The 19,691-nt window shown below is 42.0% G+C and overlaps 1 protein-coding gene across 6 annotated transcripts in view; it reads left to right on the top strand.

Annotated features, from left to right (window-relative positions):
- Positions 1-6,410: 6,410 nt before the first annotated feature.
- WIPF2 (WAS/WASL interacting protein family member 2) overlaps positions 6,411-19,691 on the top strand; it is a 38,935-nt gene continuing 25,654 nt past the window's right edge. The window contains exons 1-2 of one of the 6 annotated variants that reach the window (XM_019747704.3): positions 6,411-6,594; positions 9,865-10,051. The gene's annotated coding sequence lies outside the window, so the exon portion shown is untranslated. Of the gene's footprint in view, positions 6,595-6,765; positions 6,920-9,864; positions 10,052-10,086; positions 11,568-19,691 lie in introns of those variants that run through there. The other 5 variants (XM_074320670.2, XM_019747707.3, XM_019747702.3 and 2 more) reach the window with 5 other exon arrangements.

The raw sequence follows: 19,691 nt of genomic DNA on the forward strand, positions 1-19,691 counted from the left end.
TCAGAAACGTCCACCCTGTGCTTACCAGGCTGCAGTGGCAGCTTGACTGTACCTGGGAGGACTATCCTTTCCGGTCCCCCCCCCCCCACCTGTAGTCTGCCTCTTGTGTAGAGCGTGGCCGAGAGACACAAGAAATGGTTCAAGGGTTCTGTGGGCTGGGTGGGGAGAAGATGACCTTATTTAGTAGCATTGTACCTCTTAGGCTGGTCTAGCAATGAACAAAGGGGTGACAATCCTTTGACCAGCAACGTAGTTAAGATGCCCTGTTGAGCAGGTGCCTGAAGAGAGGAGAGTGAAGAATTGAAGCAGTGCCCTATTCATCCACTAGGTGTCACCACCAAGATTACTTCCTCACCAAGCTTGGGAATAGGGAGGAGGTGTGGGACAGGGAGAGGGTGTTAGAGCATTTCTTGGGGATCTCTTGAATCTCTTTGGGAGAGTCTGTCCCCAGGCATGAGCCAGAAATTTGATCAGAATAACTTGCATCTTCCATTCTCTCCCTCTCTACTGGCTATTTCCCATTTAGCATTTAAACCTTCTCGAGTCTCTATTTTTAAAAACACTTTCCTTATTCCCCACATGCCTGCTCTAGCTACTGTCCCCTCTCTCACTTCAGTTCATAACCAAACTTCTTCAAAGAGTTGGCTCCACTTACTGTCTCAATTGCCTCACCTTCCATTCATTCCTTTTTTATTTTGTCTTGTTTCCCCAACTTCTCGTCATGAAAAATTTCAAACGTAGAAATGTTGAAAGCTTGGTACAATGAATACTCCAAAGTTTCTAGATTCTATAATATTTCGCTAAATTTGCTTTTGTTCTCTCTCTCTCTCTCTCTCTCTCTCTCTCTCTCTCTCTCTCTCACACACACACACACACACGTTTTAATTGTTTAATAGCCACAGTACCTAGTGGCTCCCAAACTGGACAACCTGGTTCCAGTGGTTTTTTAGAGTGTAAATATTCTAGAGAAGAATAGTTTAGAGGTGCTGCTTTAATAGCATTACACTGAGAGATTGGCCCATATTAGTGATGGCTGAGTTTGACTGTTAGTTAAGGGGGGACTACCAAATCTATCCATTGAAAAGACACATTTTTTTCTCTTTGCAGTTAGTATGTGGTGATTTTTGCATTTTGCAAATATCCTGTGTATCCCCATCATTCACTCTTGTTAAGTTATTTTAAATGTAATATTGTGTAGTATTTCAACCATACAAAAAGTTTAAAGAGTAATATAATGAACACCCGTGTCTCCACCACCCCGCTTAAGAAATGAAAACTTACCCTGTAGCTGAGGCCTCTGGCACCTGTCTCTGATCACACCCTTCTCCTTTCTCCCCAGAGGCAACCACTTTCCTGAGTGTGGTATCATTTCTATGCATTTCTGTGAACTTTTGCTATATATACAGAGGGTGCCAAAAAAAAGTATACACATTTTAAGAAAGGAAAAAACTATTAAAATTGTAATACTCAATATATACTGATAACAAAAGATAAAAAAAAGTCACGTGTGACTTCTGCAATGACTAGAGGTGCTCAAAGTGGTTACCATCAGGGTCCAGATGCTTCTGATTATGGGAAACTACTGCTTGAGCAACATTGACCGAAGTGTTCACTTGTATACATTTTTTTTGGCACCCCCGGTATGTGTAACTTCAGTTGGTCTGGTTTTGTTGTTCTGTGTTTCCCTTTCATTCTTCAACACAGTGCACCTGGCTTCTGCCCTCATTACTCATTGAAACCGTTCTTATCAAGGGCACTAACTCCCTTGTTACCAAGTCCAAGGGACACTTATCTTACTTTTCCTCGCTCTGGCATTTGATATTTCTGACTGTTCTTCCTTCTTGAACACTTATTGCTGTTTCCAAAACACTATGCTCTCAGGATTTCCCTCTGTCCCCTTTCTTAAGTCTTGCTGGCCTTCTCCCTCAGGTTGATCCTTACACGTGGAGTTCCTTGGGTCTCCCCTGAGCCCTCTTCTCTTCCCTCTATACACCTGGGCTTAGATTTTATCCATATATTTTCATTTGGGGATTTACTGCTTTTACTGAAATTATTTCAAACTTAGTGGCTAAAAACAACGACTATTTCATAACTTCTCATGGCCCTCTGGGTTGATGGTGGCTCAGCTGGACAGTTCTGCTGTCTCACTTGGGGTGTCTCATGTGGCTGCCGTCAGAAGGTGACTGGGGCTAGAATGTTCAAGATGTCTAGCTCACTCATCTCACACCCTGGTGGGAACAGCTGGAATGCTGGGTCAGCTGGAGGTCTCTCTTTCCATGCCAAGGTCTCTTCCTCCAGGTGGCCTGTACAGCAGAGTAGCTGATTTCTCACCCGGGAGGTTAGGGGGCCCAAGAGCACAAGAGTAGAAGCTTCCAAGTCTTGTTAAGGTTTACTTCTGGACCTGGTATAGCATCACTTCCGCTGTATTAAAGGGAGTCACAGGCCAGCCCAGATTCAATGATTATGAGGAGTCCTGGGTCTTTGGGAGCTGTCTTTGGAGACTGGCTACCATAGTTGTTGAGTCCCAAATTGCAAGGATTGCTCTTCTAAGGTCTAGACCCAAACATCCCGTGGCCTGCTGGGCCTCTCTTTCCTTCCTTGCCCACCGGGCTTCTCAGGCTGCTGCCACACCCAGCTCCTTCTCTTTTTTCTTGACTCTCTCCAGCCAATTGTTGGCCTCACCTGCCCACAGCCAGAAACTTGGGAATCATCGTTGGCTCCTCCTTCTTTTCCAAATGTGTATACCATTCAGATGTATTATTCCATTTAGTCTTAGCTCCATTTTGCAGATGAGGAGCCTGAGGCTGGTGGAGGTTGAATAACCTGTCCAAAGTCTCGTCCTATTCAATGGTGGGCAGAACTAAGACTTGAGACCTTGGGCTCTGCAGACAGGCCATCCTGCCTCTAAAGCCCGTGTGTCCAGGCAGTGCCCAGCTGTCACTTGGTGTAGGTAACCATAATTTCTCACTTAGAGGTCCACAGCAGCCTCCAAACTGGTGTTCTTGCCTCCAGCCTAGCCCCGTCTAATTCATCCTCCACAATTTAGTTAGAGGGATCTTTCCCGAAGGCAAAGTGAGTGATGGCATTTCTTGGCTTAAACTTTTCAATGGTTTTCCTCTCGCCCTCAAGATAAAATCGACCTTTTCACAATAAAGTCCTATACAAATAGATCCCTGTTAACTTGACAGTGGTTCTCCATGGGCACATTCTGGAAATGTGTGGAGGTCTTTCTGTTTATCACAATGATGAGGACGTGCTATTGGCATTTGGTGGGCAGGGGTCAGGATGTTAAGAGTGCTCTGTTGTGAGGGACGGATCCACACAGCCAGGACTTTTCCTGGGTTTCACATGGCTTTCAATGTCCTACTTGACATTCCATGTGAAAAAAATCTACTTATGGTCTGAGCCTAGAATCTATCTCCATTAACCTTACACCCAAGGGACGAGAGGACAGGTTTACTCCTGGTTCACCCTTGCAGTGAAGATGCAGTCCTTTGGGGTCCCATCTTTACGAAGGGAGAATCTCCTGTTAAGTTCCCCTGTTGAGGAGGTTCTGGGTGTTTTCTTTTCCCATGAGACACTGACAGAAGCTCACATTCATCTAGTAGGCAAGTGTCCTCAGAGCAAACACCTGCTTCAGTGTTCCACTTACTTCTCTGTGTGTCCCCTGCCTTCATTTACTTTGTTTTGCTTTGAAAATTCCTTACTTTTTCATTAAGGAATTTAAGATTTTAAAAATGTTTTTATGTAGGATTTTTAATTGTTTTTAGAGAGAAGGTTTCCAAGGTACTTAGCCTATCATATGGTCAGAAAAGGAAAGTACAAATATGAAATATTTTTACACATAGTTAATGTAATCTGTTTTTTTCTAAGAATACAACCATTGTGTTCAGGACTTTAACAAGAGTTGTCCACCATTTTGGAAAATCATTATCACAAATGACAATGCAGCTCAATACAGCACCCCTAGTTCAGTCTGCACTTGTTCCTGTCACATTCTTAATGATTCTAGGAATGAGTGCACGCCTCTACTGTATGATAGATCTTCCAGTGTAGTGGTGCCTGAGCATTGGCATAGCGAAATGCTCTCCTCTTATTTGTCTTCTTTATGGTCAAGGCATTATATTGATTTGTTTTTTGAAATCATGTTTTTTGAAATCAGATGTTATCTTATGTGTTGATTTCACTTTGGGATAGTAAAGTTGAGTTACAACATAGTTATAATAAAGGGACATTGGGTCTGGTAGAGTGCAGGGCCATTTGGCACGCATAGACCCTGCAGACAGTTCTGCTACTTAGTAGGTGTGTGATTTTGGGCAAGATAATCTTGCTGTGTCTCAGTTTCTTCATCTGTAAAATGGGAGTAATAATATCCACTTCCGAAAGGTATCGTGAGGATTAAGTGAGCTATGACAATGCCTGGCACATGGTAAGGGCTAATAAATGTCAGATGTTATGATTACCTCTTCAACCTAATTTCTTGCCTCTCCCATAAATCTAGCTCTAACCACATCAAAATGCTTTCAGTTTTTTAGAATGTGCCATGATTCTTCTTGTTTTGCACATACTCTCCCTCTGCCTTGATATGCTTTCCCTCCCCTCTGCCCCTGACTAATTGCTACTTACCCATCGAGCTTCACTTAGATGTTACTTTCTTTATGAAGCCCACGCCTATCTCCCCAGGTCTGGGTGAGATGCCCCTGTATTCCACCCCAATGGCTGCCATTATCATGGAGTGATGTTATAGAGAATGGGGTTTACATTAGTTATGGTGGGCAGGGAATGCCCTCTGAGGAGGGGACATTTGAGCGAAGGCCAGAAAAATGAGGAAGAGGCCAGGTACAGCCAATATAAAGGCCTTAAGAGACCATTTTGTGTTGCAGTGATAGAAAGCAGGTCTGCACAGTGTATAGTGAGCTAGGAGGGGACAGAATGAAAATGAGGTTGAAGACCTTGGAGTTTAGACCCACCATCTCCCTGGCGCAATCACCCTGACTTCAGGCATGCAGGACTATATACCTGAAAATCTTTATCTTTGCACTCACTGATTCCCTATGTCTGGAATGTGTTCCTTGCCTTCTCTGATTAATAACAAAATTGTACTCATCCTTCAAAGCTGAGTTTAAAACAGTTTACGAAACCTTCTCTCATTCTTTGGCAGGAATTAATCACGCCTTTGCCTGATGTCCCAGAGCCCATATGTCCCCATGGCACTAATCACATGCTGACTTTTATCTCAGCTAGCTGTTTACATGCCAATCTGCCCACCACACAGCGAGTTCCCTGAGGGCAGAGGCTCTGTCGTAGTCACTTCTGCAGCCACCTCCTGGTGTCTAGCCCAGTGCCTGGCCCACAGCAGGTACTCAATGAATGCGGTGACATTTACTTGACTAGTGGGCGGTGCTCAGCACTACTCATGGCAGAACAGAAGGAAAACAAAAAGAATAACTTCTGGTTTATCACATGCTTTCCCACTCATTACCTGACTTGAGCCTTCCAACAACCCTATGAAACAGTCGGCACAGGAACTATTAGCCCCATTTTACAGATAGGGTAGCTGAGGCCCAAGGGCACACTGGTAGTTAAGTAGTGGGAACCAAGTCAGCGCAAAGAAGGATGACAGAGAGAGCTAAAGAGCATTTTGAGGATACAAGGCAACGGGGTTGGCTGCAGTGGAAAGGCACTTTTATGGGTGGGCTATGGAGAAATCCTTAGTCAGCTGAAACGGAGTTAACAGCAGCCCCGCCAGGGAGGGCACAGGATTCCTCTTCGTGACCCAAGCAGCTAGAAGAATCCGCAGTACCATCCTCCAGCCATAGAAGCTGGGGAACCTCCAACCCTGGAAAGGGGAGACCAGTGCTTGCGGGCGTTCGGGTCAGGTGGGTAAGATGACGTTCATGATGACTTGTTAGCAGCGGGCCTGCCTCTCTGTTGCTATGACAACCGGAGCTTGACTACCGGGCCCTTGCAAGGTTGACTGAGGCAGGTTATTCCTTAACTCAAAATTAGGGAAGGACATTTATGGGGGGGGGGTGTGTGTGTGTGTAGAGCGTGGTGGAATAAAGACGAAAAAGGTATATTCAAGACCCTGTTTAGCTCAGTGATTCTCCACCTGAACATTACAATCATCTGCTCAGTTTTAAAAGTCTCGACGCCTAGGCCGTATCCCAGATCAATTAAATCAGAATCTCTGAGATGAAACTCAGGCATCACTATTACTTAAGTCTTCCCAGGTGATTACAATTGCAGCCAAAGTTGCAAATCCTGCTTTTATAATAGCTGGTAGGTGGACTTCTTGCGACCTTCTCAAGATGGTGGCTACCGGACCGCTTCCGTCTTTGCGTGCACCGGCAGGGGCGGGCTTTCCAGGGGCGCATGCGTGTAATGTCCCTTCGCTCCCTGCTCCTTGCTCCTTTCCCCCCCGCCTCCATTTTGTTCGTGGACGCTGGGGACGGTGGGAGCAGATCCATTTCCGGGTTGGCAAAAGGGGCGGCGGCGGCGAGAAAGGGAGCTTGCCGGGCAGGGGCCGAGCAGAGCTGGACGAAGCCGGAGCGGAGGTGGCGGAGGATTCGCTCCTAGAGCCGCTGCGGCCAGGTCAGAAAGAGGCCAGGAAGGCTGGGTCCGTAGCTGAGATGACCTGCGGACCTGAGTGGGAGGGAGATCCGGGGGAGGGGGATTGGGGCGGGGCTTGAGGAGAGCGAGGTATTGGAGGAGGGGCCTGAGGGAGAGAGGGGTCCTTGGGGCGGGGCCTGAGGGGAGGGGAGAACTGGGTCTGGGTCTGAAGAACCTGGAGGAGGGAGCGTGGCAAATCTAAGTAGGGAGGAGTGGTCGGGAGTTGGTGTGGGGCGTTCGCTGACTGAAAATGGGGAGGAAGGTTATTGAGAGGCAGGAAATAAGGGATCCTGAAAGATTGGGGAAGGTGAGTAAGACGGTCACTCGGAGTGAGGAACGAGAGGTAACCGTGCGCAAAAAGAGAGATGGGGAGGGAGGACTTGTTGGGAACAGGTAATTAACTGGATGCTCCAGGTGAGGAGGCCAATGTTACATTTTGGGGACTGACTGGAGTGAAAACCAATGGTTGAGAGGATGACTCGGGAAACTGCTTACACTAGAGGGAATCTTGAGAGCGTTAGTTGAGAAGAAATCAGAATTGAGTTAGAGGTTGGATTGAGAAATGGGCATGGCCACAACCTAGAGTTGAGGGTTCAGATCGGAGTGGTGTGAAGGGAGGGAAGGTAGAAATCTTAAAGCGTTAAACGTGGGCAGTGTGTGTTGTTGAGTTACTGATCAGGAAGGAAACTTTTTAAAAAATAACACTGGGATGAGGGGAAGACCTGGTGTTTGCTGGAATTCATATTTTTAAAGGGGTTTCAATCATCTGTTCCTGCTTTGGGCTCCCCTAGGATCGACCTCCTTTTTCATGCTGTTATTCTTGCCGTACAGTTTCTGTTTCTGAAGGACTTACTTACTGAATGTTTCTGGTGACTTCTCTCATTTTACAAGAGAACCTGAGGGAATAAGGACTGTTCTAGCCCACCTGTGGACTTAACTGAGTAACGGTGGGGCAAGTCATTAAACTGTCTCATTTTTTTCACTTTTGAGATATAGGTTTGGCCCTTCGCTACCTCTAAAAGATTGTGTTAACCAAATGGGATGTTTAAAGTGGATGCGAAGAAGTAACCTCTGAAAACAAGATTGAGATACTGATATTTAGAAGACATGTCTTTCTCAGTTTCTTCCTTTCAGCCTTGCTGCATTTTTTGTGCTAGAGAAGAGTTGGTTTTGATTTGATACATGTCCGGTTTTTTAACCTTTCTTAAGGTCAACTTTCAGTGGCCAAAAATTTCATATTATTGTGTTACATTGTATTGGCTGCCATTAAGATAAAGACGGGAAGTTAGAGTTAGGGGTGAATGAAGTCTGTTGCAGGAGAATGCGAGAGAATTCAGTCTAGCCACCAGAGTATTTTGCTCTTTAAAAAAAATTTAAGAACACAATTTCCATTACTTTACTCTTGATAAGCATTGATTTTCCTCATGAACTCTTTGAAAATTTTAAAATATGAGTTTTAAAATACTAAAAATAATATTTTAGACAATTGAGCATTTATACTTGGATCCGGTCACTTTGGCCCTGTTGCCAGTTGGTGGGGACGAGTGTGCATGTGGACAATTTTAACTTCTTTATTGTTAATTCTTTGAAATCTCACCTGTTCTAGCTTTTCCTTTGGGCATGATACCTTAAATACTTTGCCCATAGGTGAACTTACTTAGCTTAGTGTTCCTGAAAGTCTGGGCATTTCTGAAGTCTGACGTGGATTTGCTTAAGACAGGGCAGTTTCTAATTCTACCTCACACTTGATATCAGAGTAGTGTTTACCTTAGTTGGTACTGATTAGTTATGTGATGTCAGCACAAAGGTGAAACGCAGGGAAGGGGGAGGGTGTTGAGAATGTTGGAGTTTTCAAGTTTTTATTTTTAAGAAGGGAGGAGAAGAGTCCTGTTCCTTTTGAAGGGAAAATTTTCAGATGTTCTTTCTTGACTTCTTGGGCCCTTTGGGAGACTAACCAGGTCTACTTGAGTCTGTTTTCCTGTTGCTCTTGAAGTAATTCTGCAGAGCTGCATGCTCTGAAGTACATACACTTACTTTGGAGTATAAACCTGCTTAATATTTTGCTGTAATTTCAAAAAGACTGCAGTGTGTCTCTTTGGTTTGTTTTTAAGAAGGTTTTGAAATAAGTTACAGAGGCTCAGAGTTGTGGGGAGGCTTTGGTATATAGAGCCTGCTTGTTTAACCATGATTTTCCGTTTGTTTCTATCCTATTATGTTTTTCCATTGCTCCACGTGAGCCGGTCCTAAGTGCAAACGGCAAATTACATATTTTTTCCTCCTTTTTAGTCGCTGGTGGACATCTTGTGTGTGTCACAGTTTGATACCACCAAATTGAAAGGCTTCTTGATTGCTTCAAATGGGGCGTGTGACAGAAGCTGAGCTGGGCTTCCTGGGCCAGAGAATGGACTCTGTCAAAGCAAAGAATAGTTGCAGAAACACAAACCGGGACCTTGAAGCTGTGACGAACATTTTGGCAACATGCTTCCCTTTGCCAAATAAGTTCTTTTCTTCTTGAGTGTGATTGTTGATCTCCTTCTCAAAGTAGGCTCTTGTTGCTACTGTTCTTCACACAACTCCAGAGCAGAAGTTGGCAGAATTCCGGTTGACTGTCTCTTGAGGGATATGCCCCGGATTAGAGTAGATGGGGTGTTCCGTGTCAAAATGAGGCTCATTGGCAGATCCTGAGAGCTGCCCTGCAAGGAAGTAGAGGCAGTACTCTTTCGTGAATGTTTTTGCACTCCTTTATGTTTCTTCTAAATTCAAATCTGTTTTTTAATTCATCTGGTGATTAAATGCAGAATCATTGCCTTTGTCTAGCTTTGAAAGTCCAGGGCATTGAGAGAGTATTTCAGACACTTTTCTTAGGCCCCACTTTCACTTCCAAGCCTTTGAGCCTGGGGAGCCATAGGCTAAATCCATGACCATTTCTTAGTATATTATAGAAGGGTATTTAAAAGGCTGAATAGAACTTTATGGAGAAAAACAATGTTGGTAGGGGGAAAAGGTGATACATTTGCTCTAATGCCTGTGTCAGTCTTAGATCTCTTAAGATTTTGGCTTAATGTGTGGAAAGGGCTTGTGGAGGCAAATGTATTATCAAAGTAGAGAACCAGGAATTGGCTTCTAACTTGTCATTTAGGCTAGGCAAAGCTCTAACAATTTAGAATGGCTGTACTAAATACTTAGTGCTACTTAGTAAACACCCTTTTCAGTGGGTTCTGCTTAGTAAATAAATACCCTTTTGTCTTTCAGGGGATAATTAGTTGAAGATATCTCTCTCCAATAGGTCTTGGGATGGATTCTGAAGATCATTTCTTATAGCATATGACGGTGGCCCTGCTAACACTGGAAACCCCGAGACAGACCCTCTTGTTGGTGGTCCTGGATTCGGCTTTCTCCTGCCATCATTAGTCTAGAGTATTCTGTTCCTGATATGCAGGTTTGGGAAACTTACAGGTTTAGATCCAAAGACTTTAAATCTGGTCCAGGGTCTTGATAACAAAGACGATTATTGGAGTTGTGTTTAATCAAGTCTTGGATCTTTCTTTCCTGAAAAGTGTCTTGAAGTTTGGCAAATCTGTATTTCTGAGGAATGTGTGTAGCTTTCCTCCCCATTCTTATAATTGGTTTTCAAAAAAATTTTAGTTTCTTAAACTCTGTGGATTCAAATTAAGCTCCGTTAAGATTTTGAGGCCCCTAAATGAAAATAATTTGTTTTTAGTCAGTATTTATGATATTTCTTCAGTACAAATTCATCACTCTACTATATTTGCTTATAGAAATGCTGAATCCAATAATCCCCCTTTTGTTTTCCTCCTAATAATCCCTTCTGACTGTGAAAACATTGTCCATTTGTCCAGATTGGGACAACTGGTTTAAACAAAACATGGAATTTTCTTCTAGAATGATTCAATCTAGTATGGGGCAAACTGTCCAAGATTTGTGGATAAGTGAGTTTTCCTTCTTTCTACTTCTGCCCTCCCAGTGTTCAGCTAGTAGACAAGATGTTTATCGTCAAAGATCCAAGTATGAGGTGTTTGTTCTCTTTCTGTCACTGTATTAGAAATAAGGACAGGAGTGTCTTTAGAAACTTTTATTTTTAAAATAGATAATATGTTCACATGGTTCAAAATTCAAAAAGTGAAAAGGGTATACAATGAATCGTCTGCCTTCTACTCGTAGTCTGCTGTCTACTCATCCAATTCATCTTCTCAGAGGCAACTAGTATTATCAGTTTCTTACGATCCTTTGCAGAGATACCACGTACTTATAAAACAAATATATATATTTCTTGGTTTGTATTTTTTAAACACGTGTAGCACACTGTTAGTACTCTCTACTTTTTAACTTATTTTGGCAGTCATTCCATATAAGCAATGAAGAGATTTGGTACCTGCCCTATATTGGTAGGTATTTTAAATGTTTCTGGTCTTTTGCTAATTATAAACTGTGGTCCAGTGAATAATAATATATATTTGGCCCTTTATATGTGTGACAATAACTGTAGGGTAAATTATAAGTAGAGTTGCTGAAGCTGATTTTTTTTTTTTTCTCTGTTAATTCATTTATTTGACAAGAATTTTTGAGCTCCTGTGTGCCAAGCACTGTGTTAGGTACTGGAGACATAGCAGTGAGCAAAACTGACTCATTCGTTGCATTCACACAGTTCTGGTCTAGTGGGGAAGAATCCATTCAACAAACAATTAATTGCTTTCACTATAAATACTGTGGAGAGAACTATTTGGAAGCCTAACCCAGGTTGATTGGGAAGAAGGGCAGTCAAGGAAGGTCCCTGTGGAATTGACTTTTAAGGCTGAAACCTAAAGAATGAAGGGAGGACAGAAGACTATTCTAGGTGGAGGAAATGGCATAGGTGAAGGTCCTGAGCAGGGAAAGAATATGGATATTTTGAAGAATTGAAGAAAGTTCCAGCGTGTCTGAGAAACAGAGAGGAGGTAAGACTTCAGAGAGTGTGAGCTCTCTAAAAAAATGAGATAAATAACATAGTGAATTTTGAGTTCAACCTTTACAGTAGAGATTTTTTTCTGTCAGTTCTTTCCACAGATATTAGTTGGCTAGTGTTGATGCTAAAACCATCAGTGTCATAAATAAATCTGATGCTGATACAGTGGCATGTGCTCTATAAGAACTTCCCTGGACAAAGCCTATTGTTTTTGTCTTGATTTCTTCTAGGTCTTGCAAATTAAACTTGTGTGGCTGGATTAGGTCTTAAAATTTTAGGGTCTTAGGAATTAGTATAGAGATGAGTGATTATTGGGGAGCAATTCTTAGATTATGGGGATTATGGATTGTTAGTTTGCCAGACCTGCTATTTAGGAAACAGAAAACCCATTTATTTCCAGGGAATATTGACTCTTTATTGTAAGCCTCATGGGGCTAGAGAGAGAACACAGATGTTCTTATGAACTGGTGAATATAATATTCTCATCCCCATCATCTAGGCCGTATGTCTGAACGTCTCACATAACTCTTGTTGGGCATGCAAATGAATCAGTAGCCCAAGGGCCACTATAAAAAAGCATGAAAGCATTTTTATCTCTCAGTATATTGACTTTTGTTCAGAAATCACAGTACTCCTCCTTAAAGCCCAGATGGGCCTGTTTGATTTAGTACCTTTCTTGTGAAATTGGATCAGCTTGCCCTGTTTTCATAACTTAAAGTAGACTCTTGGTTTAGCAGTCCATCACTAGTGATCAAGAAATGAAAATGGGCAAATTTTTCTAGCATTTCAGCAAGGAGCATCTGTGTATATCATGGCTTAAGGGTATTAGAGTGAGAGAAAAGAGACTCCTCGACAGTGAAAGTCACAGCTTTGTTATTAGATTCTCTGTGGTGAGTTGGGACTTAATATATTATCTTTGAAATGAGGCATGACACTTCTCTCCATGTGAAGTCTGGATCAGCATTTCATGGAGCATCTGTTTTACGTTTTCTTTTAGGCCTTTTCATACTGGAGACTTATCACTGGGTTTACTTCTGACTATTCTTTGTATGCGCTTTTCTACTTTTGTGTTTTGGGTGTGCAAATGAAGGATGGCACATGGATGTTGAGGGCTAGTAATATGAGATATGGCTAGCCTAGAGTGAGAAGAGCTGTTTTTGTCATAAATGACTGGGTTTCAGTTCACTTTGTAATCTCCCTTTTTATCTAATTAACAGTTTATTAGAACTTCTAAAGATGTTTGACAACAGATGTTTGTTTCTGTTTTTCAGTTAGTTGCATTAAATTGAAAACAAGACCTATAAAGGAGCTAAGGTTTTTTAAGATTTTAAGATTTATCCCTCTATTTTTGTGCTTACCTTTACGATTAATTTTGGTCATGATTTCTTAACAGTGACCCGCAAGTTCCTCACATATTTGACCTGAGGTGTAGAGTAAGCTGTGGGGTGGAGAACATTGTTTGGTTACACCCAGGCTGTGGCAGATTTAGGTCACATTAGGTAGCCCGCTTCCATTCGAGCTGAATTCAAGACACAGGCTCTAGAATCAAGCATGATGGCCTTTTCAATATTTTGTGTTTTGGGGATTTTCTATTGTCCTTAACTACGTTGGTAAGTAAAGTTGCTTAAGCTGATTTTTTTGTTTGTTTGGCCCTGTTTTGATCGAGTATTGATTGACATTTTAAAAAAAAGTTTGGTCAGTCTGAAGCTCGGTTTTGCTTATATACAGTGTTAGGATTTTTTGGTTTTTCATAATTAAATGTTTTTTTAAATCAAAATAGTAAGCATACATAGTTGAAAGAGTCAAATAGTATCACAAGTCTTAAAACAAATTGCTGCTCCATTTCTCCTTGTTTGTCCTCACTTGTACTGCTTTAGTGTTTTTTTCCTGATGTGTATTATCTTCATGTTTCTACATAGTATGCTTATAGTGTTATTTCTTGATTTTTCCATTCTTAGATATTATCTATTGAATTTCTACTGTGGCAGATGATTTTTGCATTCTTATGCTGCTATCCACCCTCAACCCTTCCTGCCATTTGCCTAATAACAGAGATATCATAATCTTGATTAAATCAACATTTTGTATGTTTTTATATTATAGATCAGGATTCAATTAGAAAAACTATTCTTGGTATTTCAAAGCGGATATTGGATGTCTACAAAACCATTGAAAGGCCATGGGAGCATTGGTCAGGGAAAGCCACGTTACAGGGATTTGTAAAAAAACTGCTATCGTTAATGATCTTGGCTGCCTTAAACACCAAAGCACGCAATTAGCAGGATGTTGGAAACTGCTGCAAAACTCATGTCTGTCATCTGTCGGAAGCCACACACCTACTCATTGCTATGGGAAGAGCAGTAGTGGCATCTACTTTTCTTAAGATCTTCCAGATCTTGAGTGAATGACTAGTATTCTCAGAATTTAAACCACAACCCCATTGATGGGATTCTGGGAATGTAGTTCCCAGGCCTTTAGCCTCGTCCCACCTGCCACCCCATGAGTCCGAAGGGAGTAGTGGTGAATGTTATTTTTAAAAAAAAGAAAAAATTGTGCCATCCGGGTAGTTCGGGTGGTTGGAGCGTGCTGCTCCTAACGCTGAGGTCGTTGGTTCGATTCCCACATGGGCCAATGAGCTGCGCCCTCTACAGCTAAGACTGTGAACAACAGCTCTCCCTGGAGCTGGGCTGCCATGAGCAGCTGGAGGTTGGCGAGAGTTGCTGTGAGCTAGGGACCGACTGCCTCAGCCGGGGGAGTGCAAGGCTCATAATACCAGCATGGGCCAGGGAACTGTGTCCTACACAACTAGACTGAGAAACAAGCCTGGAGGGGGCAGGGAGGAGGCAGAAGAAGGCGGGCGGGGGGGGGGGTCGCGGGGGGAAATAAATTAACATCTGATATAATAACTATATTACTATGATTATATTCCTTATTTTTCCCTAAATATAATAATTGTCATTGTTTTTCTTCCTTTCTCCTTCCTTCTTCTTTTCTTTCTCTCTTTTTTTTTTTGCTTTTGCTAAGTATCAATCACTAATTCATCCCTGAACTCGGGCAGAAGTGTAAATCTCTCTTCAATACATTCAAATACAGTAGTAGAGCCTCTCTCAGAGGCTTGATGAAAAAGAGTCCATGAGAGGGGGTGCAGTTTTTGAGGACGTATGTATCTGAATCGTCTCCTTCCCACCCTCACACCAGTTGGTACTTTGATTAGATATAATGTATTATGTTTGAGATCATCGTTATGGAAATTTTCAGCCTTGCTTTGTGGTCTTCTGACTTTCAATAGTGGTATTGTGAAGTTTGGTACTGTTCTGATTCTGGATTCTTTGTATGGTTGTGTTTTTTTCCCTGAAAGGTGTTCAGGTTTTGTCTTTACCCCTCATTCTGAAATACAGTCATGTTGTGCCTTGGTGTGGCTATTTTAAAATTCATTATGTTTGTCATTCTGTGTCCCTTTTCAGTCTAACGCTTATTCCTATCTATCCTGCAAAGTTTTCTTGTATTATATCTTTGATGTATTCATCCTTTGATAATTATTTCTCTCCTCTCTCTTTCTGGGAACCTCTGTTATCCAGATGGTGAAACTCCTACCCTGTTTCCCCAAAAATAAGACCTAGCCAGACAATCAGCTCTAATGCGTCTTTTGGAGCAAAAATTAATGTAAAACCCGGTCTTACGTTATATTATGTAAGACCAGGTCTTACATTATAGTAAAATAAGACTGGCTCTTATATTAATTTTTGCTCCAAAAGACGCTTTAGAGCTGGTGGTCCGTCTGGGTCTTATTTTCAGGGAAACATGGTACTAGACTGGTCCTCTAATTTTTTTTCTCCTTGCAAATTTTCCTTTTTTTAAATTCGTTAATTTTGAGATTTCCTTAGTGTTTTCTTCCATGTTTGCTATTGCATTTTTATGTATTGTATTTTCTAGTATGAATTTTTTAAACTTCCATGAGCTCTTTTTAGTGTTCTCAGAATTTTATATATAAATATTCTTGCATGTTGCCAGGAATTCTGTTTTGTTTACTTTGATTTCTGTCTTTCACGTCAGAGGTTTTCTTCAGGTGTCTCACAATTCTTGGCTGGCTGTTCATTTTTAAGAATGAGGCACTAATAAGCTCTGAATGTGGAGCCCTGGCTTGTTCAGTGATGGACACCACTTTGGGGTAAATTGGCGGCTGGTCAGCTTCCTCAGAGAGGATCCTCCAGTCTCCTGACTATAGTCTCCTGCCCAGCAGCAGGGGTTTTTGGAGCCAAGTGGGAGAAGAGATGGGGAGAGGAGAGTAAAAGTTAGGCTTTTATTTGCTCCACCTATTTTCAGATTGGCACTCCTGCCCTTACCTGTGACTGGTCCCTTGGTTCAACGACCCTCTGATTCAATTTGTCCAATCTTCCACCTGGTAAGGAGGAATCTACGTCTTATACAGACTTTCAACCAATTCTCCTGTTTTAGCCCCCTCCTACTCTCCTTGGTCCACAGGTACTAAGTGCCTACCATTTCTGAGCTTTTTCAGAGACTATGTGGTAGGAATTCTTTCCACTGCAAGCGTTTAGCTTTTTTCCCTTCTGTGAAGTTATTTATCACTAGTGCATCTGCTGTCCAGCTTCCAAAATTTTATTGCCATTTCTCTTTCTGCTATTGTCTCCTTTCCCATTTCCTTCCTTCCTTCCTTCCTTCCTTCCTTCCTTCTTCTCTTTCTTTCTTTCTTTCTTTCTTTCTTTCTTTCTTTTTCTTTTCTTTTCTTTTCTTTCTTTCTTTCTTGTTTATGCCTTTTAAAAAAAAGTCCCTTTGCATAATTTTAACTGCATTTTCTGCGGGAACACTGGTAAATGCATGCAGCATCTTCATGTTTAACCTACATACTCATCGGTTTTCCCCTGCTGCTATCTATTCAGATGGTATCTGTGTAGTTGATTCCTAATACTCTTTTAGTGTCTTCCAGAACTTCCCTAACACCAGGAATTGTTGAGTGTACAGATCCCCAGATCTCTCTCTCCTGGAAAATTTATGATTTTAGAAGGTCTGGGTTAGGGCCCGGGAATCTTTTTGTGTTTGTTTGTTTGTTTGTTTGTTTTTTAACAAATGCCCTAGGATGTGTCTTCAGGCAAGTTTGGAAACTCTGTTTCAGAAGGGTCTTCTACTTATTGCTGTCTCAAGCCTCTCCAAGGCGAACTCCTTAGGCTTCCCCTAATTTTGCTTTTTGTATTCAGACTGTGTTTTAGTCTGTCTGGCTTTGGTCTGGATTTCTAAATTAGAATGTGCCCTTCATCTGATTAATTCCTGTCTTCTCTAGTTAAATGCTGGCTGATCGTAATAACTTTGGCCTTGTGTGACTCCGTTTTTTTAGCCAACATTTCTAAACCCACTGGTTCCTGGGTTGTGTGGGTGGGGAGGAAATATTAGTTATGAACATGGAGCTACTTTCTGCATCATTTTACTGTCCAAATCCAAGAATCTGTTAAATTTTGTTTTTTTGGTAAAATGGGAAATTGACTCAGGCTTTGAAAAAAGATGTACTAACGATCTACCTTGGATATATGCAGCGTTGTTTTAGGCGATGTTAAAGCACTGTGATTTGATGTTTGTTTTTTACTCGACAGTTGAAAGGGCATAGTCTCTTCTCCTTTTTGTGTTACAGATCCCTAGGCCTACGAAGGAAGAAAAGCTTTGGCTTTCTGTAAGGCCTACGAAGGAAGAAAAGCTTTGGCTTTCTGTAAGGCCTCAGGAATGAGATGTTTGCGTTTGCCCCAAGGTTGCTGTGACGTGCTTGGCCATCAGGAGCCAACTAATACCTGTCTTAGGATGTTGTAGGAGCTAGCAAGTGTAGTACCCTAGTTCTCGGTTCTTGGAAGTCTTGGCGGCTCTTACCAGCTAACACACAGGCGGAGCACGATGTGTGGGCTCTGAAGTAGCGCTGATTCATATTCTAAGAGCAGCTCTATAGAATCAGCTCGAATACCTTTTTTACAAGTTCCAGTGACAGATTTGGGGAATGAAGTCACAAACACAGTGCTACATCTCAACCCCTGTTGTCTTGTTGATTGTTGACCACTGGCTATGTGTTAAAGCACTGCTTTGAACTACTACTGATTTATCGCGGTTGACTCTTTTTTGTACACATTCCCTCACCTTCCCAATACTTCAGTGCTTACAGGACCACAGCATTTCCTTTTTGCTTTGGGGTGTGGTGGGGGCTGGGGAGGTTTGGTGAGGTCATTCCCTGTTGTCTGTTTTGGATGATTTTCAGACATTTAATTTAAGTTGCTCTTGGCATTAGTTATCTTTTTATGAAACCATTCTTTGCAGCTGTGGTTATTTAATTGAACACAAGAGGAGAATTCTTATTGATTTGTCATTGTTTTAGATGAGTGGATTTGGCTCCTGGGCTGCCTTGTATCTGGGAATAATGTGTGGTACCTAATATTTACCGCCACATCAAGTAGTACATGAGTAAGTAGACACCTGAGTTTATGTTTTTAGGGCTTTTAAAAAATAATCTAGGACAAGAGGAAAGAGTCATATTAGGGGGGGTTGTGTGCTGCTTGTAACAGGGACAATCATTGATCTAAAGAGTAAAACATCCAGGTTTAGTTGTAGAAGTCCTAGGATTTTCAGTATAAATATTCATGGTGGGTATGTGATTTTTTTTTTTTTTTTTTTACTTGTTACATCATTCAGATTTGTTTTATAGTTGACTTTTCCGTGATGGAAAATGCTTGCAGTTGGAAAACTGATTTTTTTCCTTCATGGAATAACCTTGGAATTTTAATTAAATCCATCTCTACACCTGATAGATATGTGTTTCACCAGAGGTTTGTCTGAGTTGAATTTCAAGGGGGAGGTAGCACCTTCTCCATTGAGATAAGAGGGCTGTGGGTTATTTTCAAATTATAGAAATTAAAGCCTTTGGGGATGGGGAGGGTGGTAAACTATGTAAAACATGAAACTTATTCTAGTCTGTTTCCTTGTATTTTAAACCAGAAATGCTTTAGTTGAGACCCTCTACTATATTGAACACATGGAGACATGTTCATGATTCTGTGTTCACACTAGTTCCCATGTAGTGATTGGAACCTGTTTGGCTCCTGCTGTTCATTAGTCTCGTGGGGTGGCACATGAACAGTCTGCTGTAGCTCCTGGCTCTTCTCCTGTTTGGGGTTCTGTGGTTTAGGAACTGGATGCCATTATGCTGCTGTGGTAATGAGCTCCTGCCTCCCCATACGGTACTGCTTTTCAGGAGCGAAGTTAAAGGGCAGGTGGCCCGGCAGGCAGATTGTCATCAGGTGACTTAATCCTGGAAGGCTTCCAGCTAGCACATAGGTCCCCAGCTGTGCTTCAGCCAAGAGATCAAGTGCAGTCTGGGATTAATGAGATGACTGATTGAATTTGTGGTTTCCTTCAGGTGTGAAACTGTTGGTTCATTTAGACTTTAGTATTGTAGGCATATGAGACAGAGAAGGATGCTACTGTTGGATTTGGAGTATGGCCTATAAGGCCTCAGATTTCATCTCCTACCATTCTCCTCACTGTATTCTAGCTCCCCTGGCCTTCTTACTAGTTCTCTGACACATCAAGCTCAGTCCCATCAGTTTGTGTGTGGCGGGTTACACACTATTTGTTAATTCTTTTTGGAATGCTATTCTTCCCTCAGATGGTCATAGGGCTTGCTCTGCTCAGGGAGAGCCAGCCTGGGCAGCAGCCTCTCCCTGCAAGCCTGTCTGAAACAGCACTCCACCCTACTCCTGTGCGCTCCCTTTATGATTCTCTGTTTTTTTTTTATTTCTTTTATCAATAACTGAGATACTGAGATTATATTTGTTTTCCTTGTTTATCTCTTCCACTAGAATGTAAGCCCCAAGAGTGTAGAAACTTGTCTTGTTCACCTTCTAGAACAGGGTTTATCAACCTTAGCATTATTGATATTTTAGAATGGATAATTCTTTGTTGTGGGTGGGGCTGCCCTATGCGTGATAGAATGTTGAGCAGCGTCCCTGTTTTTGTCCACCAGGTGCTAGTAACGGTCCCCCACTTGTGATAGTCAAAAAGTCTGTAGACATTGCCAAATGTCTCCAGGGGAAAAAAATCACCCCTGCTGAGAACCATTGTTACAGAA

Source organism: Rhinolophus sinicus, chromosome 12 (assembly GCF_057876585.1).
Source record: "Rhinolophus sinicus isolate RSI-liver-muscle chromosome 12, RSI-T2T, whole genome shotgun sequence".
NCBI classification, from domain to species: Eukaryota; Metazoa; Chordata; class Mammalia; order Chiroptera; family Rhinolophidae; genus Rhinolophus; species Rhinolophus sinicus.